The 26,586-nt window shown below is 47.3% G+C and overlaps 1 protein-coding gene across 2 annotated transcripts in view; it reads left to right on the forward strand.

Moving 5' to 3' along the window:
* Positions 1-26,586, forward strand: part of ECPAS (Ecm29 proteasome adaptor and scaffold) — a 709,962-nt gene that overhangs the window by 169,805 nt on the left and 513,571 nt on the right. The gene's annotated exons all lie outside the window — the stretch shown is intronic.

Consider the following 26,586-nt stretch of genomic DNA (forward strand, 5'->3'; position numbering starts at 1 on the left):
CCACCTCTTTCTTGTGCTCTTTTCCTTCTCTCTCTGTCTCCTCCTCCTCTCCTCCCCTCACGCACAGCAAGTCAGAGATACAGCACAGAGAGATGCTGACTCCTAACTCCCCCACCCCAATCTGCACCACCCTCCTACATCACCCACCCACCGTCTGAGCTGTGGGAGAACCCCCCTCCTGGCTGCCAGGACGCCAGCCGTTTGCCCTTGTACCCTACTGAGGACTTGTGGGGGGCAGGATATACAGGTAAGAAGGTGGCTCCTCCCCACCCTGGGCGTGGCTGCGAGGAGAGGGAACAGGTGTCAGAATTTCCGTCCAGCCTGGAAAGGGAGCTTGGTGCATTAGTGTAGCAGCGCGGCAGTAACTGTACTTGACCGGTACATGCCCATTTCTTCATACATGTGAGGTGTTTTGTCACACTAGGTTGTGAGACAGCCCCTCGGAGCGTGGACAGCGCGACGGGGGAGGCTTAAAACGCGGTCCTCCGAAGTTTGTAGCCTCTCAGTTCGAGACTTTTGTTTGTTATTGTGCATGTTTTTTGAGGACATGATGTTGTCATTCAAGGCATGTCTTCGAAAATGATTGCATGTTCACACTCAGTGTTTAATTTCATATCTTCCGTCCAGCAGACTTAAAGTATATTAAAAGATTTTTTTAAAATGTTTTTTCCGATTCACAACCCTACCATAAAAACATCTAGCGTTGGCAAAGCCAATTGGGCTTGGCTGTAAAAGGATGAGCTATTGGCTTTACCAATGGTTGTTTGTACTTGCACAATTGACTGCATGGCCAACTCATCCCTTCATCCTTCTGGGATCAAAAACATATGTGCCGTACAGTTGTGATCTCTCTTAGACAAAATGATACATTTTAAGTACAGAATACTTGTTTCACTTTCTCGTCTGTGCATAACACATTTTTTCCCGTCTGCGCACACCACATAACAAATAACACTTATTTTCCCGTTTGCAGAATAACATCGCGCACTTTAATGAACTCGTCTGTGCGCGTCTCTTTCCATTTTTCACTTTCTCGCCCATCTGTGCAATAATAAACAATGCTATTATAATAGGCAATTCTTAACATCGCATTAACGTCTGTGCAATGCTTAACACCTTAGGTGCTGCGCACGATCAACGGCCGACGGCACCACTACCTCCGTAGTGCTGCCGTCGGCCGTTGAACGTTCGAACTGCACCTGCGCAATGGAACGTCCAGCACTGGAGCCTGACGTTCCATAGCAGCTAAGGTGTTAACATTCTGTGCGCGTCTCTTTCCATTGTTTCACTTTCGTCTATCCAATGCTTAACATTCTGTGCACATATCTTTCCATTGTTTCACTTTCCCGCCCGTCTGTGCATAACACATTTTTTCCCGTCTGTGCACAGCACATAACAGATAACATATATTTTCCCGTCTGCAGAATACCATCGCGCACTTTAATGAACCCGTCTATGCGCGTCTCTTTCCATTTTTTCACTTTCCCGCCCATCTGTGCAATAATAAAGAATGCTATTATAATAAGCAATGCTTAACATCGCATTAACATCTGTGCAATGCTTAACATTCTGTGCGCGTCTCTTTCCATTGTTTCACTTTCGTCTGTGCAATGCTTAACATTCTGTGCGCATCTCTTTCCATTCTTTCACTTTCCCGCCCGTCTGTGCATAACACATTTTTTCCCACATTTTTTCCCGTCTGTGCAGTGCTTAACATCGCATTATTTCTTGTGTAGTCTATGTTCTTGGAAAATTTACTTCCAAGCGTATTTGCACCGGATCTACCTATTAGGCTTACAATAACATTTATTAGCAATGGTTGCACTCTACAGACTCACTTCCACGGCTTGAGACAGAAGGACTAGGTTTCAGATCCGATTATTTTTACTGGCCTTCCTATGGAGTGCCCTAACTTGTCCAAATAATTATGCCTTTGACTCAACCTGTACAGCTCACTACTGGTGCAGAGCAGTGTTTTTTTATTGTAAGACATTGTCTGTGGGGCCACCTCTACAGAAGCTCAGCTCAGTTTTTATCTCCTTTTGCCACTCGGGAGATATTTCTACTAATGAAACATTTCTTAATCTTCCCCTGGGTTACATCAGCTCATATTGAAAATAATCTATTTGTCTGGCACTATGAGACCTAGGAAGTCACCCCTTCTGAAGCCTAGAGTCAAAATGGAGGTTACCATCCTCGAGTCCATCTGAAACAATCCTCTTTGGTGACCATTGCTTTATGTCCCCTCTCATGAATGGGTCTCTTGGGCTTGACTGGTTTAAAGCTGAAATGGCTTTATTTTGGCTGTCTCGCGAGTGTACAGTGCTGCCCTGTACACTTTGAGAAGACAGTAGTTCATAGCAGAATTATATGCCAGGCGAATAGGTCAAGCCGACCTGGGGCTCATTTACACAGCTGCTGCAGAGACTCCCGGGCCGGCCACAGTATCATTAATGTGGCATCACATGACTGCGCAACAATAATGACAGACTCTTGTGTCCAATTTGGCAGAAAGTCAGTGTATCCGAATGAGGTTGGCAGTTATGTTTCTTTAGTTTCCCGCCGTGCCATCTTGACTGCCTGTGTAAGCCCGCCAGTTTAGTTGGTGCCACAACCGTACTAGCGTCGCCGGTGACCATTCAGGTGGCCCGATGTCGCACAGTCATCCATTTGCTGCACAGAGCCTTCAGCATGGGATCATGATTCAAATGACTTACTCACTGGACCCCCCCACCCCCCACCCCACAAACACACCCACACACACAACCCCCCCCACACACAATCCCCCCCACACACAACCCCCCACACACACAACCCCCCACACACACAACCCCCCACACACACAACCCCCCACACACACAACCCCCCACACACACAACCCCCCACACACACAACCCCCCACACACACAACCCCAAACACACACAACCCCCCCACACACAACCCCACACACACAACAACCCCACACACACAACCCCACACACACACAACCCCACACAACCCCACACACATGCAATCCACCCACACACAACCCCCCCACACACAACCCCCCCACACACAACCCCCCCACACACAACCCCCCCACACACAACCCCCCCACACACAACCCCACATACATACAACCCCCCACGCACACAACCCCCCCACACACACTACTACACACACACACACACACAACCACACACACAAACAACCACAAGCACACACAGCCACACTCAACCACACACAGCCACACTCAACCACACAACCACACACACAGCCCCACAACCACACACAGCCCCACAACCACACACACAACCTCAAACACAACACACATAACCACACACACAACCCCAAACACAACACACACAACCCCACACACAACCCCACACACAACCCCACACACAAACCCCACACACAAACCCCACACACAAACCCCACACACAAACCCCACACACAAACCCCACACACAAACCCCACACACAAACCCCACACACAACCCCACACACAAACCCCACACACAAACCCCACACACAAACCCCACACACAACCCCACACACAACCCCACACACAAACCCCACACACAAACCCCACACACAAACCCCACACACAAACCCCACACACAAACCCCACACACAAACCCCACACACAAACCCCACACACAAACCCCACACACAAACCCCACACACAAACCCCACACACAAACCCCACACACAAACCCCACACACAAACCCCACACACAAACCACATCCACACACAACCACAACCACATCTATCTATCTATCTATCTGTTCGAGGCATGTGGGCTGCTGAATTCATATCTATAGCATAGATCGCCGCCTAGTGTTGGGTCCGGATGATTGCACATTGTTGTCCTGGAAGAGTCTTCGAAGTATCACGAGATAGTTGGCTCCTCCCCTGGACTACAGTGCGCATGGGCATCAACTCCATCCCCAGATTGTTTTTTTCCGCCATTGGGTTCGGATGTACTTTCGTTCTCTCAGTTCGGAATCGACATAATTCTCGAGGCCAAAAGGCCTTTCTTTCTCTCTTTATCGTCGGTATTGTTTGCGTTCGGGGCCCAGTTCTGTTCGGACTCGCCTTCCGAGTTCGACATTCAGGGAGTCGCGTGACTCTTGGAGCTCGAGGCCCAGTCAACGCAGCAAGACCCTCGACGACGCGACATGGAACGGAGCCCGTTCAAGAAGTGTCCCGTGTGCGGATCGAAGTACCCACACATCAACGTCCACCCGGTGTGCAACAAGTGCCTGTCGCCGGACCACGATGAAGCCAACTGTATGGCTTGTTACCGGTTTTGTTCGAAGAAAACTATTCGGCTTCGGCGCGTGGCACGCATGGAGGCCCGGCACTCGGCACCGGTGGACATCTTCGACAGTGACGAAGCAGACGAACACGACGTTCACCTGCAGATTTCGCCTCCAGCGGAAGAAGTCGAAGACGACCCTCAAGTGATGTCGAAGACCTACCCGTAGCAGACGTCGTCGACGAGGTAGGAGACGACGATGAGGCCTATGGGGCCATGGAAGATAGCTCAGAGGACGAGCTATGCCCCGTTCGAACTCTTACTAAGGCTCAGGTCGAGGGATCGCCTATCGGCCTTACCCAAGACCTTCTACCAAAATCCACAGCCCCGCCTCCAGGCCCGGCTACGGACACTTCGGCGGAGCCGCCATTGAAGAAATCGAAACCGAAAGTGAAACCTTCGGTCTCCGAACACCCTAAAGTGGTTCAGGCGCAACCGAAACCTTCTGATCCACCATCGACACCCTCGTCTTCCGGGGTTTCGGGACAGCCCAAGCCGAAGAAGCAAGTCGACCCGGCCAAGTCGGTGAAATCCGTCCAGCCGAAGCCGACTAAAGGCGCCGAGGTGCAGCCCAAAAAGGTCGTCCAGACTCCGTCCAGCAAGGGCGTCGAGCCGAAGTCCGGATCGGGTATCGAGCCGAAGCCGAACAAGGCCGCGGCACCAAAGGCCGCAAAGGGCGTCGAGCCGAAGACCGGCAAGGGCATCGAGCCAAAGGTTGCCCAGGGCACAGGCACGCCTCGGACCGACCAGCCAAAGTCGTTGACGATCGAGTCTTCCCACGTTGCTGGACCGAGGTCGTCTGTCGTATCGGCGAAACCGTCCGCTTCATTCACGAAGCAGGTCTCGGACTCACTCAAGCGTATCAGGGACAAGGCCTCGGCAGAAGACCCCAAAACGCCTTCCGCGCCGAAACAGTCGGTCCCCACCTCCAAGTCATCGACGCCACTCCTCTTCACGTTGCCGCCGAAGGTGGCACCGAAGGCATTCGCACCACGGGCGGCGCCCGAAGCGAAAACGCACAGTGCTGTGGGGTCGACGCCTACTCTCCCAGCTGGGGGCTCAACGCATCGACCACTATTACTGGAGGAACAGTCGGAACGCTTTATCGATGCCGACACTGGGAAGCTTACGCTTTACAAACGAAAAATTACGGCGACGATGCCTTTGGAGTCGTATACCATTCCTTTAAAGCGCAAAAAGCCTGCTTCTGATGCACCAGTCTTGGTCGAACCATTGACTCCTCGGACTCAAAGAATTGCCACGCCCTCGCCAACCTATTCCGATGCCGAGGATGCTGGGGATCAAGATGACGAATACAGCTTCCCGACCCACGCTGATCCTGATGCACAACAGGACGCATGGGTGGACACAGGTGACCAGGGTGACTAGGGGGATCAGCAACCCACTCTCGACCCTCAGATATACAATATCAAAACGTCTCCCACTGAGGATTCTGCGGCATTCAATGCCTTGATTGAAAGGGCGGCTAAGAACCACAACGTTAAACTCCATGCTGACCTTGTGGAGGTGGACTTCCTCTTTGACACTTTTTCAGCAGCTGAAAAGACTGTGAAAACTCTCCCAATGCTCAAAGGGGTCCTCAAACATGCTGCGGACATTTTCAAGGAGCCCACACGGGCAAGGGTGGTCAACCCTAGAATTGAAAAGAAATACCGACCGGCACCTGGCGATCCCACTTACATCAAGGGCCAGTTGCCATTGGACTCTCTGGTCGTTTCTAATGCCCGCAAGAGGGCAAATTCGCAGACCACGGGTGAAGCTCCTCCCCCGGACAAAGAGTCCAAAGTGCTAGAAGCATCGTGAAAGAGAGTAGCAGTTCAGGCGGCCAATATATGGCGTATCTCTAACACGCAGGCACTCTTGGCACGCTACGACAGGGCACACTACGACACACTAGAGACCCTGTTGCAACATCTCCCAGAACAATATAAGGAGGCTGCGGAGATGCTTATCCAAGAAAGGAAGCTCATCTCCAACGCTTCAATAAAGTGTGCACTGGACGTTGCCGATACTGCAGCCAGGGCGATTAACACCAGTGTGATGTTAAGACGACAGGCGTGGCTCAGAATCTCTGGATTTAAGCCTGAGATCCAAACTACCATCCTCAACCAGCCAGTTAACCCTGACAGATTATTTGGTCTTGAGGTGGATACCACCTTGGAAAAAATAAAAAAGGATACCGAGACTGCCAAGTCCATGGGAGCTCTCCAATCCCAACAGTTTCGGGGGAGCACTTTTCGTCGCTCAGGCAATAGGGGTGTTTCCAGAGGCCAAATGTCCCAGCAAGCACAGTTCAATAAAGGTGGGGCGCAATCCTCATACACCAAACAAAATAGAGGAGGTTATCGGGGCAACAACGCCAAGGGCAGAGGCAAGGGCAACAACAACAACAACTCCCGTTCCTCCGCCTCCAACAAACAGTGACGCCCTGTCACTGCCCCCCGACCATCCCACACCTGTCGGGGGGAGACTCCAGCAGTTCCAGCCAGTCTGGAGAACCATCACCACAGACAGGTGGGTCAGGAAACTTATCCAGTACGGTTATTGTTTGGAGCTCACATCCAATCCACCCAACATACCACCAAAACACCGTCCTATGTCCACAGAGCATTTGCACTTATTGCAGCAAGAGGTTCTCGTCATGCTGCAAAAGGGCGCTATAGAGCTCGTGCCAGTGGAGGAGGAAGGCACAGAGGTGTACTCCCTGTACTTCTTAATCCCAAAGAAAGACGGGTCCCTCAGGCCTATTCTGGACCTCAGGCCCCTAAACCAGTACATTCTCTCAGAACACTTCCACATGCTAACGCTGCAGCAGGTTCTTCCGCTCCTCAATCAGGGAGACTTCCTCGCAACCTTGGACCTCAAGGATGCTTACTTCCACATTCCACTCCATCCATCACACAAAAAATACCTCAGATTCACCATTCAAAATCGGCATTATCAATTCAAGGTCATTCCTTTCGGAGTGACCACGGCCCCCAGAGTGTTCACCAAATGTCTAGCGACAGTGGCGGCGCACCTCAGGAGACAACACATCCATGTCTACCGTTATCTGGACGACTGGCTGGTTCAGGCAAAGTCGGCCCAGCAGTGCGCCGCCGACATGTCCCACACCATTCACCTTCTTCACAGTCTGGGGTTCTCCCTAAACTATCCAAAGTCGCACCTTCAGCCAGCCCATGTGCGGCAATATCTAGGTGCAACAATCAATTCTCTGGCAGCCACGGCTCAGCCAACTTCAGCGCAGATCAAAAACATCCAGTTGCTAATCCAACAGTTCCAACCGCAACACTCGCTTCCTGCGAGAGTGTTCATGCAGTTGATAGGCATGATGGCCTCCTGCATTTTCATAGTCCCGCACGCGAGGTTACATATGCGTCCGCTCCAGGAATGCTTAGCGCATCAGTGGAATCAGGCTCAGGTACAGTTGAAAGACCTAGTGTTGGTCACCGGTCGGGCATACAACTCTCTGCATTGGTGGAATCCACACAACCTTTGCAAGGGCCGACCGTTCCAAGAGCCTGTCTCACAAATCATCCTGACGGCGGACGCATCTCTCCAGGGATGGGGAGCTCATGTACTCCACTACACAGTGCAGGGACTATGGACAATACAGCAAAAGAAGATGCACATCAACTACCTAGAACAGATGGCAATCTTCATGGCATTGAAGGCATTCAAAGTACGTCTGTGCAACAAGGTTGTGTTGATCCGGACGGACAACATGACAGCCATGTACTACATCCAGAAGCAGGGAGGTACAACTCTCCACAGTTGTCTCATCTGGCTCAGAGCATGTGGAAGTGGGCCATTCAAAGGAACATCTTCCTCATGGCCGAACACCTCCCAGGCACGGACAATCAGATGGCGGACCTGCTCAGCAGGTACAGCCACCAGATGCACGAGTGGGAGATACATCCATCAGTACTCCGCCCGTACTTCCAGAAGTGGGGTCATCCACAGATAGACCTGTTCGCCACAAGGGAAAACGCAAAATGCCAAAGCTTTGCCGCCAGGTTCCCTCACCCACAGTCGCAAGGCAATGCGATATGGATGAACTGGTCAGGCAGATTTGCGTACGCTTTTCCCCCAGCACCTCTCATACCGCTGGTGGCAAGAAAACTAAAGCATTACTCGATGACTCTCATCCTGGTTGCTCCAACGTGGGCACGCCAGCCATGGTACACCACGTTTCTGGAACTCTCCGTGGTACCGCATCAAAGGCTACACCTCACGCCCAAGCTTTTGACGCAGAGCCATGGCGTCATTCAGCATCCAGATCCGCAACAGCTCAACCTGGCGATCTGGCTCCTCAAGTCTTAGAGTTTGGCTACCTTGACTTGCCCCCTGAATGCATGGATATCATACGGGAGGCAAGAAAGCTCACCACCAGAGCCTGCTATGCAGCAAAATGGAAGCGGTTTGTCATTTACTGTGCATCACACAACATCAACCCGCTAGATGCATCCACTCCCAACATCATCTGCTATTTGTTACATCTCTACAAATGCAATCTAGCATACGCTTCCATCAGGATTCACTTATCCGCCATAGCGGCTTATCTCCAGAACAGGCAGCATCTCTCCGTTTTCAGAGTGCCTGCCATTAAAGCCTTCCTGGAAGGCCTGAAGCGGGTCATCCGTCCCAGGACCCCGCCGGCTCCTGTATGGAACCTCAATGTGGTCCTCACCAGGTTGATGGGCCCACCTTTTGAGCCTCTACATTCATGTGAGATTCAGTTCTTGACATGGAAAGTGGCTTTTCTCATTGCCATTACGTCTCTACGACGTGTTAGTGAGCTACAGGCGCTCACTGTACAAGAGCCATTCATTCAAATTCACTCCAACAGGGTGGTTCTGCGCACTAACCCTAAATTTCTTCCTAAAGTAGTTTCGCAGTTCCATGTCAATCAGACTATTGAACTGCCCGCATTCTTTCAAAACCCAGAAACAGTTGCCGAAAGAATGCTCCACACTCTTGATGTCAAACGAGCCTTGATGTACTACATCGATAGGACCAAAGACTTTAGGAAAACACAACAACTCTTTGTTGCCTTCTCAGCCCAGCACAAAGGCAACCCCATTTCCAAAGCAGGTATAGCCAGGTGGATCGTTAAGTGCATTCAGATTTGCTATCACAAGGCTAAGCGCACTTTAACGGTCCCTCCAAGAGCCCACTCCACCCGAAAGTTGGGGGCCTCTATGGCTTTCCTTGGTAATATCCCTTTGGAAGATATTTGTAGAGCAGCCACATGGTCTACACCACACACATTTACTAAACATCACTGTGTAGATGTGCACTCCAAGCAGCTGTAGGGCAGGCTGTTCTTAAAACGCTTTTTCAGACTTCTGCAGCTGGCTCAGGCGGCCGCCGTTAATGGAGGGACTGCTATGTATTCTATGCTATAGATATGAATTCAGCAGCCCACATGCCTCAAACTGAATATGCTACTTACCAGTATGCATCTGTTCTTGGCATGTAGGGCTGCTGACATTCATATCGCCCGCCCTCCTCCCCGGCGCCTGTAGCGGCTGCAGACTTTTTAACACTTACTCTTAGCATGGCCATCGCTTACACTATTACACTACATTTTTGCCACAATGGCTAAAAACAATCTGGGGATGGAGTCGATGCCCATGCGCACTGTGGTCCAGGGGAGGAGCCACCTATCTCGTGATACTTCGAAGACTCTTCCAGGACAACAATGTGCAATCATCCGGACCAAACACTAGGCAGCGATCTATGCTATAGATATGAATGTCAGCAGCCCTACATGCCAAGAACAGATGCATACTGGTAAGTAGCATATTCAATCTATCTATCTATCTCTATATCTCTCTATCTCTCTATCTCTCTATCACCCTCACTCTATCTATCACCCTCACTCTATCTATCTCTATATCTATCTATCTATCACCCGCACTCTATCTATCTCTCTATCTATCGCACTCACTCTATCTATCGCCCTCACTCTATCTATCTCTCTATCTCTATCTCTCTATCTATCTCTCGATCTATCACCCTCACTCTATCTCTCTATCTATCACACTCTATCTCTCTATCTATCACCCTCACTCTATCTATCTATCTCTCTATCTATCACACTCTATCTCTCTATCTATCACCCTCACTCTATCTATCTCTCTATCTATCACACTCACTCTATCTATCTATCTCTCTATCGATCTCTCTATCTATCTATCACCCTCACTCTATCTCTCTATCGCACTCACTCACTCTATCGCACTCACTCTCTCTATCGCACTCACTCTATCTATCTCTCTATCTATCTATTGCACTCACTCTATCACACTCCCTCTATCTATCGCCCTCACTCTATCTATCGCCCTCACTCTATCTATCGCCCTCACTCTATCTATCGCCCTCACTCTATCTCTCTATCTATCACACTCAATCTATCTATCTCTCTATCTATCTATCGCCCTCACTCTATCTATCACCCTCACTCTATCTATCACCCTCACTCTATCTCTCTGTCTATCACCCGCACTCTATCTATCTCTCTATCTATCTATCACCCGCACTCTATCTCTCTATCTATCTATCACCCGCACTCTATCTCTCTATCTATCACACTCACTCTATCTATCGCCCTCACTCTATCTATCGCCCTCACTCTATCTATCGCCCTCACTCTATCTATCGCCCTCACTCTATCTATCGCCCTCACTCTATCTATCGCCCTCACTCTATCTATCGCCCTCACTCTATCTATCGCCCTCACTCTATCTATCGCCCTCACTCTATCTATCGCCCTCACTCTATCTATCGCCCTCACTCTATCTATCGCCCTCACTCTATCTATCGCCCTCACTCTATCTATCGCCCTCACTCTATCTATCGCCCTCACTCTATCTATCGCCCTCACTCTATCTATCGCCCTCACTCTATCTATCGCCCTCACTCTCTCTATCTATCACCCTCACTCTATCTATCTCTCTATCTATCACCCGCACTCTATCTATCTCTCTATCTATCACCCGCACTCTATCTATCTCTCTATCTATCACCCGCACTCTATCTATCTCTCTATCTATCACCCGCACTCTATCTCTCTATCTATCACACTCAATCTATCTATCTCTCTATCTATCTATCGCCCTCACTCTATCTATCACCCTCACTCTATCTATCTCTCTATCTATCTATCACCCGCACTCTATCTCTCTATCTATTACACTCACTCTATCTATCGCCCTCACTCTATCTATCTCTCTATCTATCACACTCTATCTCTCTATCTATCACCCTCACTCTATCTATCTCTCTATCTATCACCCTCACTCTATCTATCTCTCTATCTATATATCTATCTATCTATCACACTCACTCTATCACTCTATCTATCGCCCTCTCTATCTATCTATCTATCTATCTATCTATCTATCTATCAATCACTCTATCTATCTCTCTATCTATCTATCTCTCTATCTCTCTATCTATCACACTCACTCTATCTATCTCTCTATCTATCGCACTCACTCTATATATCTCTCTATCTATCGCACTCACTCTATCTATCACACTCACTCTATCACTCTATCTATCGCCCTCTCTATCTATCTATCTATCTATCTATCTATCTATCTATCAATCACTCTATCTATCTCTCTATCTCTCTATCTCTCTATCTATCACACTCACTCTATCTATCTCTCTATCTATCGCACTCACTCTATATATCTCTCTATCTATCGCACTCACTCTATCTATCGCACTCACTCTATCGATCTCTCTATCTATCACCCTCACTCTATCTATCTCTCTATCTATCACACCCAATCTATCTATCTCTCTATCGCACTCACTCACTCTATCGCACTCACTCTCTCTATCGCACTCACTCTATCTATCTCTCTATCTATCGCACTCACTCTATCGCACTCACTCTATCCATCTCTCTATCTATCTATCGCACTCTATATATCTCTCTATCTATTGCCCTCACTCTATCTATCGCCCTCACTCTATCTATCGCCCTCACTCTATCTATCGCCCTCACTCTATCTATCGCCCTCACTCTATCTATCGCCCTCACTCTATCTATCGCCCTCACTCTATCTATCGCCCTCACTCTATCTATCGCCCTCACTCTATCTATCGCCCTCACTCTATCTATCGCCCTCACTCTATCTATCGCCTCACTCTATCTATCGATCGCCCTCACTCTATCTATCGATCGCCCTCATTCTATCTATCGATCACCCTCACTCTATCTATCTCTCTATCTATCGATCACACTCAATCTATCTATCTATCTCTCTATCTATCGATCACACTCAATCTATCTATCTATCTCTCTATCTATCGATCACACTCAATCTATCTATCTATCTCTCTATCTATCGATCACACTCAATCTATCTATCTATCTCTCTATCTATCGATCACACTCAATCTATTTTTCGGATGACCGCAATGATTCCATGGATTGTGTTGTCACCGAGGATAAATGGCTATTACATTTTAAAAATGTTTATGGGGACACTGTTGATGCAATGTATGATGTCCCGCTGAAAATTTCAGCTATCCCCCCTATCTTTTTTGATCGAAATTAGGTGGAAAAAGCTATTTTGGCCACCAAAAAGCATAAAGCACCGGGCCCTGATGGCGTGCCCGCTGACTTCTTTCAGTACTCAACAAAACTCTGGGCGGAAGTATTGGCAAACGTGTTTAATGCCGTTAATGGTGGATTGGCACCTGCCTCCTGGGATAATTCCACTATTGTTCCAATTTTTAAAAAGGGCTCGCGGGATGACCCAGCCTGTTACAGACCTATATCCCTCCTCGACTCCTCAGTGAAAATCTTGGGTAGAGTTCTTCTAGCAAGGTTGAAGGAAAATGTAGACCAGTGTGGCGGGTTGGCCGAAATCCAATATGGTTTTAGGGAAAGAAAGGGCACTATTGAACAGTGCGTCAACTTACATCTGCTCATTTCCAAATATACTGTAGCCAAGGAGGGGTCCGTATATCTTGCATTTATGGACCTCTCCTCGGCTTTTGACCTTGTCAATAGGTCGAAGCTGTGGGCCATTTTGCTGGAGATGGGTATCGATGAGGTCCTGGTCTCCTTCATAGCTGCCCTGCATCAAGAACTCTCCTCTAATGTACGCATGACAAATGAGGGTAGGTGTACCACTTCATTTAGGTCATTGAGGGGGGTGCGGCAGGGTTGCATCCTAGCCCCTCTGCTCTTCACCATTTATATGAATGGCCTGGGTGCACACCTGTGTGGGCTGGAAGCCGATGTCCCGCGTGTGGGGGCAATTAAGATCCCGGCGCTCCTATACGCGGATGACGCCGTGCTGATTGCCCGCACGGGTGTTGGCCTCCAGTGCCTTTTGAATGCATTTGGTTCGTTTATGGAGAAATTAGATCTTAAAATAAACGTGACCAAGTCACATACAATGGTGGTGGGCTCAGAGTGTCGTAAGAAGAAAAGCAAAACATTTACATGCAGGGGGGACACTGTCTCGAGGGTGTCTACATTTCCCTACTTAGGTGTTTTGTTTGACCAGAAAGGGTCCTGGGGGCCGCAGGTAAGAGCTAAGAGGTTGGCTGTTATTAGATCATCCTCTGCGCTCCTGGGATTTGCTGGTAGGCTGGGGGCTAGGCCCATGGAAGCTATATTAAAAATTTATAATAGCAAACCCGTAGCCATCGCTTTATATGGTTCCGCATTGTGGGGCTATGTAAATGTGGAACCAATCCAAAAAGCGGAAAATAGATTTATTAGATCCCTACTTTCTGTCCCCCAGTCGACCCCGACGTATTCAATTCATAAAGAAGTGGGCCTACAATTTCTTTCCGACAAGCTGAGTATGGCCCCTTTGATTCTCTGGCTGAAAATGTGGATGAATGAAGATCTCCCACTGAATCATAAGATTATGTCAGATGTGCTGTCCTTGGATAGATCTAAGAAGATTCCTTGGGTGGCATACTTGAGCAAGGCTTTTTCGGATATTGGGCGGCCAGATCTTTTTTCCTTTCCCGAGAATATTAGGTTTCAAGATATTGATTTTGTTAAAAAGTCATTTCTCGAAAGGAAGGAATCATGTCGCGAAGAAAGTGAACTGATAAAACCGGCAGTAAGGGCCCACTGCTTATTGGTTAATTCACCATCACTTGCTCCATACCTTGGCTTTGTCACAATTCCCTTTCACAGGTTTCTTTTAATTAAATTTAGGCTTAATCTGTTACATTTTTATTTGGGTTCTTTTAAAAACTGGCAGAAACCAGAATTGGCTCCTCCCTGTACTTGTGATCAGTTTTCAGTGCAGGATACGATGCATTTTATTATGTTTTGCGGGTTGTTTTCAGAACCACGAAAAAAATACTTGTTGCCTATACTTAAGAAGGCTGGCTTCACTCAAGTGAGACCAGCCATGCTCTATTTACAACTATTACCCAACCCGTATGTTACTTTTTGCATTGCCAGTTTTTTGGTAGCTGCTTCAAGGGCGAAAGTCGCCTGTTATGATTAGTTTTATAGAAAAGTGTGTTTTACTTTTTATTTCTATGTATAAATGATATGTTTTTAGTATAGATCAAATTGCTATTTATGTAATGTTTTCTTTTTTTTTTTTTTTCTTTTTTTTTTTTTTCTTATGTAACTAGGATAGTCTTATACGAATTGTATTGTATCTTTCCTTTTTTTCTTTTTACTTTGTATGGCTTTTGAGTAAGCCGAATAAAGTTATTCTGACTGACACTCAATCTATCTATCTCTCTATCTATCGATCACACTCAATCTATCTCTCTATCTATCTATCACCCTCACTCTATCTATCTATCGCCCTCACTCTATCTATCGCCCTCACTCTATCTATCTCTCTATCTATCACACCCAATCTATCTATCTCTCTATCGCACTCACTCACTCTATCGCACTCACTCTCTCTATCGCACTCACTCTATCTATCTCTCTATCTATCGCACTCACTCTATCTATCGCACTCACTCTATCTATCTATCGCACTCACTCTATCTATCGCATCACCACAGCATCACTCAGCGCCACCACTGCATCACTCAGCGCCACCACAGCATCAATCTGTGCAACTGTTCAACAACAACTGGTTCAAATATGTTGTCTCAATGTTTCAAGCTTTATTACAAATGTCACAGAAAGATGTTAATATTTCACTTCTGTTCTTGGATTTTTGTCACAATAAAATACACTGAACATAATCTTCACAAAATTTATTTACAAAAGTTTAAGCTATTGCCATTATAAATTACAATAACTTTTATTTAAGTATTAATTATTTTAAAAAATTAAAGCCATTGTTATTTGTAATATCAATACATCCAAGTCAAGTAAATACAACACATATTGCATTACAAATGCTGTAGGTGTCGCTTTTGCGAAAGTTATAACTATTGGCATTGTAAATGACAAAGCTATTAATTTCGCTGTTTTCAAAACCAACACATAAATACAAAATTTGTCATTTACAATACCAATAGCTCAAACTTTCCTAATGCGAGACCTAGTGCATTGCAAATGCTTGTTATCATGGCTCTGCGTTTTTGGCATGGAAAAGCTATGTATAAGAACTGATGTCAGCGCGCGCGCGAGGGCTACGTCTAAGTACTCCGGCGACGTCATCCCGGCGCCAACGGCGCCGACGATGGACGCGGAGCCGCAGACGACGCCTACCGACGCGCAAGGGTACTGCTACGCTAAAGTTTCCGGATCCAGTCTGACGCCTGGGGATATTCTAAGTAAGGAGTCTAATACCAACTACTGTTTCTTACAGATATATCGTTACCGAAGGTAAGTAACTACTGCTTTAAGGAGATCCTACAACTGTTTCAGAAGAGTACAAGAAGAGGGCCTATGTATTTGTATGGAGGAAAAGATTATCTATAGCACTTGCATTAAGTTATCTCTGAATGCTGTTGATGTGGCTTGTAGGCAACTGAGCTCAGGTACATTTATCGTAAGATATGCCCAGCTCAGGATTTTGGGTTTCTGGCCAGATGTTCAAACTAATATAACTGATATGGCTTTGGGTGGTTAGCACCTTTTTGGTCATTCTCTGCACAAAATACTAAAATGAAAAAAGAAATTTATTGAAACTGCGAGAGTGGGGTGGATGTTGCAACACAGAGATTATTTCAACAGAGGTCCATCAACAAAGACTTTAAAGCGGACTTGCGAAGAATGGACTCTAAAGTCAAAGATGTAGAGGTCAAAACCGCAGCTCTTATTGAAGACACCTCTACCCTCCAGCAACAAATGGCCCAGCTTCAAAAACAACAAAAGCAAATGGGTGACCTTCTGGATGACTATGAAGGTAGGGCACGAAGGAACAACATCCGTATCCTAGGCGTGCCGGAAAGAATGGAACTGCCAGCTGCTGACCTGTTTGTTGAAGACCTAATTATGAAGCACCTCCAGCCCAAGAACCTCTCCAATTACTTTTCAATTGAACAGGCACACAGGGTCCCAGGAGGTAAACCGAAACCGGGGCTCCACCTCGCCCCATCATCGCGAGGGTCTTCAACTTTATGGATCGAGATACCATCCTCCAGACGGCTCGCTCAGGTCCACCTCTACTAGTGGAGAACACTCGCATCACTCTGTTTCCGGACTTTACGATGAAGGTTCAGGCGCAGCGACGCAGCTTTCTAGAAGTTAAGAAAGCCCTCCGGGATAAAATCATCAAGTATTCTATGCTCTTTCCGGCGAAGCTGCGAGTTGAAATGGATGGTAAAGCTTGGTTTTTCCTGTCGCCAGACGAAGTGTGGGATTGGCTGGAGGGCTGGCGAAAAGTCGGGATCTCTCTGCGGAACACCAACGAGACGAAGATCGGCCGGAGAGTCAGGAACTGTTCACTGGAACTAACGAAGATGAGATTTGAAAACTCTCCGCCACAAGTGGTTTACCATGTGTCATGACCCGGAGCTCGCTCGTCTGATCGGCGCCCTTCACGCCAATGCAGCGGTGTGGGGTGAGCTGCGGCTTGATAAGTATCTCTTCTCCCAGCGGGCTCATTCGATGGACCGGACAGAACTGAGACTATGTACCAAAAAATTCCTCCGGTAAGGTGTTGATGTGCACTGACATTTGTTTTTCCGATTCCACTGTATCAGGTATAAATCTTCTTGAATCAGGCGAGAAGCTTCAACGGCTCACCAGGTGTCCCTGTAATGGTTGGGAGGGCGACAGGCACCCTGCCTAGTTGGGGTGTGGATAGTTTTAAATCCGTGGGCAGGGAAGCAGGGTGGGGGGACGGGAAGGGGGGGAAGAGTGAAACTTGCACGTTTTGTATGGGGTAAAGGATGGGGGAAGTGGGGGGGGGGAGGAGGTTATGGGAATGTTTAGTTGTTGCAATGATGCTTTTTTACGTTTTCAGCGGAGTCCTATTTAGTCGTGATGTTCTGCCCATTCAGGGTCCCTTGCAGACAGATTGGCCACCCAGGTTGGCTTTTGTTCCTCTGGGACCGGGGATCCTCCTAGTCATACACCACGATATATCCCAAGGTCTCGCCGTCACGGGAGATCCCCTTCCAGTCATCCTGCCTTTCAGCTCCGCCAATTTCACCAGTATGAAGCAGCTTCTCTCTAGAACCCTAACTATCCTATCCTGGAATGTCAATGGTCTGGGTCACAAGATAAATAGGAGCGTGGTCCTCCAATTTCTCCGGCGCCTCTCCCCCGACATTGTCTTGCTACAAGAAACGCACCTGGTGGGCAACACCTGTCAGGCGCTCCAAAGAGGAGGGTACAAATTACTGGTCCACGCGGGGTTCTCTTCTGGTTCCCGTGGCACCGGGATTCTGGTCTAAAAGACTCTTGCACTCACTCACACTAGGACTTGGGCTGACCCCCTGGGCCGTTTTGCATTGGCTGAGGCCACGTGGGAAGGGCGACCACTGAACATTATCTCAGCTTATCTTCCGCCGACTTTGGTCCGAGACTCCCTTAAGGAACTGGGCGCTCAATTACTAAGTCTTTCCCCGGGGACGCTCCTGATAGGCGGTGATTTTAATGTAACGATGTGTGATGATGTTGACCGCAGGCCCCAGCGAGGTTCCCATCGTCGTAGCTCGGACTTGGCGTATTTTGCGCACGCCATGAGGCTGGAAGACATATGACGCCGTCACTATCCAGACACACCGTATTTTACACACTACTCTAATGCACACAACAGTATGTCTCGAATCGATTATTTATTTTGCCCTACCGCGGACGTGGGTTGCTTCGTTCGCCCGAGGGACCTTCCCCGTGGCATCTCCGATTATTCACCTCTTAGTGTGGACCTCACCTATAATCGCCAATTCGCAAGGGGCCCAATTATCATCAGTCCCTGGCTAATGCAGATCCCAGATATCAGAGAAGCGTTGCAAGAACGCACTGAACTCTATTTCGTGGACAACGTGGGGTCTGTGGACTCGACGATCACACTCTGGGAGGCGTACTTTGGGGTGATAAAAGGAGAGGCGCTGGCACTTAAGATGGGCTATCTGCGGAAACACGACGAGCGGATCCTTCAGGCCGAATCTGACCTCATCCTCCTTGAGGCATCCCATAACGCGACTCCGTCAGATGCTAGTGCGGCTAGGCTTCGTGCCCAGCAGCTGGTCTATAAGGCCTTGTCACAGGAGAAGGTGCAAGCGCGGCTGCTTCACATGCGCCATCGGGGTCTACGAGTTCGGGGATAACGCGGGTAAGATGCTTGCCTGGCTGGAGCGCCGTGACCAAGGGTCCAGGTGGCTGTCATCCATAATCAAGCCAGACGGCTCCACATTTGTGGACCCACAAGACATCGCGGAGGCCTTTGCAGACCACTTGGAACGGGTCTATACGGCTGGCGATGGCTACACATCTGATGAATCCAGACAACTTTTGGACGAGATGCGCCTCCCAACTGTGTCAGATGCGGACAGAGTGGCCCTGGACGCCGACATCACGGCGGCGGAGCTAACTGCGGCACTGTTTGCTGTTAACTCCGGCAAGGCTATGGGCCCCGACGGGGTCCCTGTTGAATTTCTGAAGGGCATGGTCCCTGACATTATCCCTCATCTTCAGAATATGTTCACAAAGAGTCGAAAGGTCGGGGTCCTTCCACTTGCCCAAAGGCTTGCCTCCATAGTGGTCCTGCTTAAACCCACTAAACCACCCTCTGACTGCAGCTCTTACCGGCCAATCTCCTTAATAAGTGCGGAAGCTAAGGTCCTGGCTAAACTTCTAGCACATCGCCTTCACTTAGTGCTCCCCTCCCTGATACATGATGACCAGTCCGGTTTTCTTCCGGGTCGCAACACAGCAGTGAATCTTCGGAGGGTACATAATGTAATGAGCCGCTGGTCCATTCTGCAACAAGAAGCGGCCATTTTGTCCCTCGATGCCACGCTGGCCTTCGACTCGATCGAATGGCCTTATATGTTCGAGGTTCTCCGTCGCTTTGGCTTCGGGCCTCAGTTCATTAGTTGGGTGCGACTCCTTAATACAGACCTCTGGGGTCAAGTACGAGTCAACAATCACACATCTAGGAGGTTTCAACTTCACCGGGACCAGGCAGGGCTGCCCCCTGTCCCCATTGTTGTTTGCACTCACCCTGGAACCCCTGGCTCATTGGGTCCGCACGGACGTCTCTATTAGAGGCTTGCACTGGAACGAGGACATTACGGATAAAATCTCCCTCTATGCGGACGACATCCTAATCTACGTGTCATCTCCCTGATCCTCTATCAATAGCCTATTTCACGTTCTTTCTAATTTCGGGAAGTACTTGGGATACTCTATAAATTGGACTAAATCGGTGCTGTATATGTTACATGGCCCCCCCGCTCCGTTTGCCCAAAGGGTTTTCCATCGCAATAGCCAAGGAGGGTTTTATGTATCTTTGCATTTTATTACACCAGATTCCAAAGTATTTTACGATCGCAACTTGTTGGGCCCCTTGCGTAGGCTCTGCAGTGATGTTTCACACTGGCGCTCACTCCCACTGTCACTCCCAGGCAGGGCGGCACTGTTTAAGATGCTGGCGCTCCTGCGCTTCCTATATGTCCTGCAGAATTGCCCTTTCTTGATTCCACATTCATATTTCCGGTCTGTGGAGAGCGAGCTCCAACTTTTGTTATGGAACGGGGTGCCGCTCGGATTGCCCTGTGTAAACTTTTCCAGGGATGGTATGACGGGGGTATTGCCCTGCCTAACCTCCGCCTCTATTATTGGGCTTAGCAGTTGGTGGCTATAAACCACTGGATACACGGTTCGCCCTTGGATCCGGCCTTCCTCTTGGACAGTTGTCAGACTGGTCGAGCGGGATACCTGGGAGCTCTTTACAGTAAACCTTCTAAATCTAGATACTTGGGGCCAATGGCACACACAGTAGCTATTTGGCACAGGGCTGATAGATGTTTGGGGTGGTCGAACAGAATCACTAGGGCAACTCCTCTGTGGTCGGCGCAAAGTTTGGGTTCCCTCTGCTTCCTTCGAGGCTTTGATAGGTGGGACACGGATGGGATCTCTGAGATAGGGGACCTTGTTCACTAGGGTAAACTGCTGACCTTTAGTGATCTCCAGACTAAATATGCTCTAGCGCCCACTGAATTCTTCCGTTATTTGCAAATTACACACGCTATTCTTGCGGCTGTCCCGGATCTTGCCACCTTACCTGAGTCATCTCCTCTGGAGGACAGGCTCCTATCAGAACCCCCCTTCCAGTCGCTGAGATCCAAGTGGGAGGCTGACCTGGGTCCCTTAGATGAGGAAGACTGGCGTTCGGCCTTAATGTCTCCGAGGGAATCGGCCATCTGCCATAGGTTTCGGGTGATCCAATTGAAGGTGTTGCATAGAGCGTATATGTCTGCCCTTACCCTGGCCAGGATTGGAAGGCGCCCTGATACACTGTGTTTGCGAGGCTGTGGTCTTCCTGGTACCTTCTACCACATCTTGTGGGACTGCCCGGTGGTGCAACAGTTTTGGAGCGGGGTACTTCGGAAAATGAGTAACTCCCTGGGTAAGCCACTCTTGCCAATGCCCAGGGAATGTGTACTTAACATCTGGGGGGCCAATAACCTGAATGGTCAGGAGCTACAATGGTCAGCGTTAGGTTTTCTGCTGGCTAAACGTGCAATAGCAATGAAGTGGGGATCACCAGACCACTCTGTTGGTGGTGGGCTGGGTGGCTGAAATGGATAGATGTATGATTGCTGAAAAGACAGTCTACAAGGTTCGAGGATGCCCCGCAACGTGGGACAAGAAATGGGGGCATTGGAATGCTTATTGGGGGGAAATATGTGACTCTCCAACAGCGGAACTGGCCATGTCCCGTGATGGACCTATGGGAAGACCTGTATGATGACTCTGATATGTTTGATTGGTGTATAACTTTATGTACTATGCAGTGCTTGTGACTGATTTCTGCTCCGCTTTCTTTGTTTCATTCCATGTTTCAGTTAAAACAAAAAATGAAAATAGACCGCTAGCATATCCCTGTAGGAATTGGGGGTTCAGAGTATGTCTTATTTTGCTGCGCCGCCGGACCCCAGGGTTGTCGGCTAACTGGCTGTGTTGAATGGAAAATGATTTGATTGTTGCTGCCGGCCCCTGGGTTGTAGGCATGTAGCTGTGTTTTACTGAACTGTATAATAAAGGTCTTTAAAAAAAAAAGACTTTAAGTAAGGCAGCAATGTAATGGGCAGCTCAAAACAGCATTTTCACTATGACTAGTGGCCAAGTACATCATTGGCAATGGCAACTGCATCCAAAAACATAGAGAAAGACCTTACAGGGTAGAGGATAACATAAAGGGCTAGAGTTGTTGAGGCTTATTTACCACTTCAAAGTGGAATTGTATCCCATGACTGTACAGCCCTATTCATGTTAGACCTGCCAGCCTTAGGGTGGTCTTCCCCAAAATCTTTTGCCTTACTCCTCCGGTTTCTGCTAAATTCATTTATGTTGGCCCTAGGACTCTGTTCACTTTCCCACTGCTAATCGGTGCTAAAGTGCTTGTGCTCTCTCCCTTCACAATGGTGAAATTGGCTTATATCCAATTGGCACATTTAATCTACCTCTAAGTCCCTATTAAAGTGGTACCGCATGTACCCAGGGCCTGTAAATTAAATTCTAGCCGTGGGCCTTCAGCACTTATTGTGTCACCAACTTAAGTACCCTGCGAAAGACCGACCACCCTGCAGTGATCTCCTGAGCCTAGGAATCGAGGCCATATCTGGATGTCTTGAATGCAGGGAGCGGTTGGAAGATTATTTTGACACCAAACATCTTAAGTACAGAGGCCTTGTGTTTGCAAGGCACTTTTGCATATAGCAGAAGGTCTTAAATTGGACCCAATGGGCAGCCACTGCCAGGTACACAGCAAACTGGCTGTAGAAGTTTGCCTAGGTGGACACAGTAGCTTATGGGCTGCCACATTTTGAACAATTTGAAGCTGTTTAAGCAAGGCTTTAGCCATACTCTGGTAGAGAACGTTTCCATAATCCATTCTGGAAATAACTAAAGTCTGAATTACTGTTCGTTGGGCTGCAGCCAGTAGACAAGCTAACATTTTCTTCAGCCATTTAAGGATGCCAAAGCATGTCGCTGCTGCTTTATTTATCTGGAGACTCATGGATAGTTTATCATCAATCCATACTCCCAGACTTTTCACCACTTGCATTGGAGAGGGGGTTGAGGCCAGAAGGCTAGAGATGAGAACTCCAGAGATGGGGATGGTTGCCTACCAAAACGACCTCAGTTTTGTCCCCATTGAGCTTCAGCGAATAATTGATGTTCATCCAGGCCGAAACTTGGGCCAATCAGTTGCTGAGAGCATCAGCATTTTAAGTGTCACTAGAAGATATGGACAACATAATTTGGGTATTGTCTGCATATGAAAAGAGTCCATCCATTGGGCCTCGACAATGTCAGCAAGAGGCTGGGCAAATAGATTGAACAGGAGAGGACTCAAGGTAGAGCCGTGAGGCACCCCGGAGGTTCACAGATGGGATTTTGCCCTGTATTTATGTGAATGCACCTGATAGGTGCGATTATGCGGGAAAGATCTAATCCAAGCTAGGGCTGTACCCTGCACTTCCAGGTGACCCAGCAGAGTGGAATGATTCACAGTATCAAATGTGGCACTGGGATCTAATAGAATCGGTTCAGCTGAACTGCCAGAATCTAATTGGCCATGCAGAAATTCCATGACACCAATGATAGCGGATTGAATGCTTTAATATGCCTTGAATCCTGATTGTGATGGATGCAAGCTCTCATTCTTCTCCACATAGGACGTAGGTTGCCAATTACAAGCCTTTCCAGCACCTTAGCTAAGGTAGGCAACAGAGAGAGTGGCCGATAATCAGACCATAGAAGCAGGTCAAGATTAGGCTTTTTTAATAGGGGCGTAACTAAAGCCCTCTTCCATGCCAAAAGGCACCCTGCCTTCTGCAAGGGATACATTCAAAAGCAGGGTAAATGCACCATAGTAAACATGGCCAACTTACTCAAAATAGAAGGGGGGCAGGGATCAAGCGGGGACCCAGACCTAATGACAGACAGCAAGAAAATGAATGAAGATACCTCTATTGGGCCAAAAGCGTTCAATCCACCTGACACCTGTGGAGGATGTACATTTTCACAGGCACTCAAAGTATCAGAAAAAATTGCTTGAATATCCATTATTTTGTTTAAAAAGAAGTAAGCAAAGTCATCACATTGAACTTGTGTAAGAGAGGTAGTGGGGGGGCAGTAGATTTCTGATCTACCAAATACTTAACAACTATAAAGAGTTATTGTATTTTCCTACTCCTAATGGGAAGCAAGGCTTCTACTGAGGATCTAACCCATAAGTTGCTATTATCAGCGTCCATTTCCTCTACATTCCTAAGAGTGGAGCGATGTGCTTCAAGTGCTGAGTTAAGCTCCGAAATAACTAGTTTTTACCATGTTCTCCTCATGGGATTCATCTGGCCAGCCTGATTTCAAGCCCCCAACAGAACCTGGATGGAGAACGGGACCACAAAGTGGATTGTCCAATTTAAAGGAAGGGGCGAGTTGGACGGAATATTACTAAGGTTTGAAAAAATTTAGTCTAACAAATGCGCTGTTCCATGTGTAGGGAGCTTTGTAATCAACTCAATATCTAGTGCCTCGAGATCTTTGGTCACAGATGTAGCAGTTTTGCACGCCAAATCGTCAAAATGAATGTTCAAATTGTCCATAATTATAAAATGGGTGAATTTCAGAATAAATGGCTCAAGGGCCTCTGCGATACTCCAACTCCAATTAGATACATTGCCAGGAGGTTGGTACATAAGGGCGCCAGACAGAGTAAACTTATCAGTTATTGATGAGGAAAAAAATCAGTGCTTCACAGTGGGAATTACTAGTTTATCAATTTTGCACCCATATTGTGCTTAACAAACAATAGCTACCCCCCCCGCCCACCTTTTTAATTTTCCTGACTCAGTCTCAGTATCTGATGTGAATATAGCACTGCCACCTTTTTATCAGATCCAAAGGCTGAGTTAAGCCAAGTCTCAGTCAAAAACATTGTATCTCGCTCATGGTCACTGAGAAAGTCAAACCGCTCCCAATGGTGCTTTACTAATGACCTGAATTGAGGTTAAAAAAAGCAGAACTGCTACCAGCCTCGGGCAGGATTATCCCTAATATACACAGATTGAGCTACCGAAATTGCAGCTACTTTCCAGGCTGGGAGATTGGTCATAAAACTATGGTGCGCGCACTTTTGAATGGTTACTACTTGATCCAAGTTTGCCAAAAGGGGACAGACGGTATCCTGGGGGAGAGGTAAATGAGCCTACCTGGGTTGGCAGAGGCAGCCTGCATGCTTTGTGTGATTTATCCAGTTCAAATTTGTATTTAGTTATTCAATCCATAAAAGGGTCGGACAGTTGGTTAAAGTCACTAGCCATAATTATATTGGTGTTCGAGATATTAGCAAGTTTTACTTTTATGAAGTGGCAAAAGTCAGGGTAATATTTAACAGGAGCATAAACATTGAACAAAGTAATATGTTTGTTGTGGATAATGGCATGACCGACACTCATTGTCCATTCAGTGGAAAGAACTTGCAGTCTCAAAGCTTTAGGACAAAGAATAGGCACACACCCTTGATGATGAATTGTGGGAGAGAAAAAAACCTAACGGAGAAAAAAACCTAACCAATCCATTGTTTCTTCAGTTTAACAGATTCAGATGCATTACAATGTTTATTGTTAAAAGGCAATTTGAAAACGAATTTTAGACAAGTGAGAGAGTACCTTTTGTTATTTTACCATATGGCCAAGTCCATGAACATTCCATGAGACAGCATTAAACATATTGGGTATAAGAGGAGAGGAGTACAGTACAATGTGTGACAAGCTGCATAATGAGAGGAGACACATTTACAACAATTATTATACAAAACAAGGGACAGGAATAAGGGAAAAAAGAGAATGGAAATATATAAGAAAGCAGATCAAGGATAAACATCTAGATCTGGAAAGATAATGACTGAAAAGTGATATACGACGTGCCAGTACCATAAGATCAATAGCAGAGCACAGAAAACTAAAATAAGAAAGGAAATAGCCATATGAACACAAACATTTTTAAGACTTCTGGGCAACAGTATCCATCTTGTGGATGTAACGTTCTGGAGGAAAACTTTAAATTTAGCAGGGATGGAGAATGCCATAATGTATATTCATTTGTCGCATTTAAAATCTGAAGGCAAGGAATTCCTTACTTCTGGCATTGGAGTCGCCTTCAAAACACAAAAAAGGTCTGGAAATTCTAGAAGAAGCATAATTGTGGCCCGACGTTCAGAAAAATGAGGATGAAGTTGAGCTAAACGATGAACCTGTTGCAATTTAGGAGGAGTAGTAGTTGGATAGCCAAGTAGGTCTGGTAGGAATTTCTTTAAGAATTCAATAAGATTAGGGCCCTCAAGTGCTTCAAGTAGTCCATACAGACAGAGATATTGCTACGATTCCTATTTTCCGAATCCTTCTAGTGAAGTTTCAGGGTCTTTTGTTCAAGTAGTGGATTTTTTGTGGACATATCCTAAAGGGAACAAACACATTGTTCCGTTTCAATCATTTTGCCCTTCGTAAGGATCCATTTGTCTTCAGTCAATTGTAACTTCATGTTAGTAGCCTTCATAATAGGCTGAAGAGCCCTCCTCTTATCCAAAATGTTACCCAAAATCGGATTCCTGGATGAAGAAATAGGTGATATGGAATCATTCTTAGCCCTCTGAGATTTAGCCCC

This window comes from Lissotriton helveticus, chromosome 2_1 (assembly GCF_964261635.1).
Source record: "Lissotriton helveticus chromosome 2_1, aLisHel1.1, whole genome shotgun sequence".
Classification (NCBI taxonomy): Eukaryota; Metazoa; Chordata; class Amphibia; order Caudata; family Salamandridae; genus Lissotriton; species Lissotriton helveticus.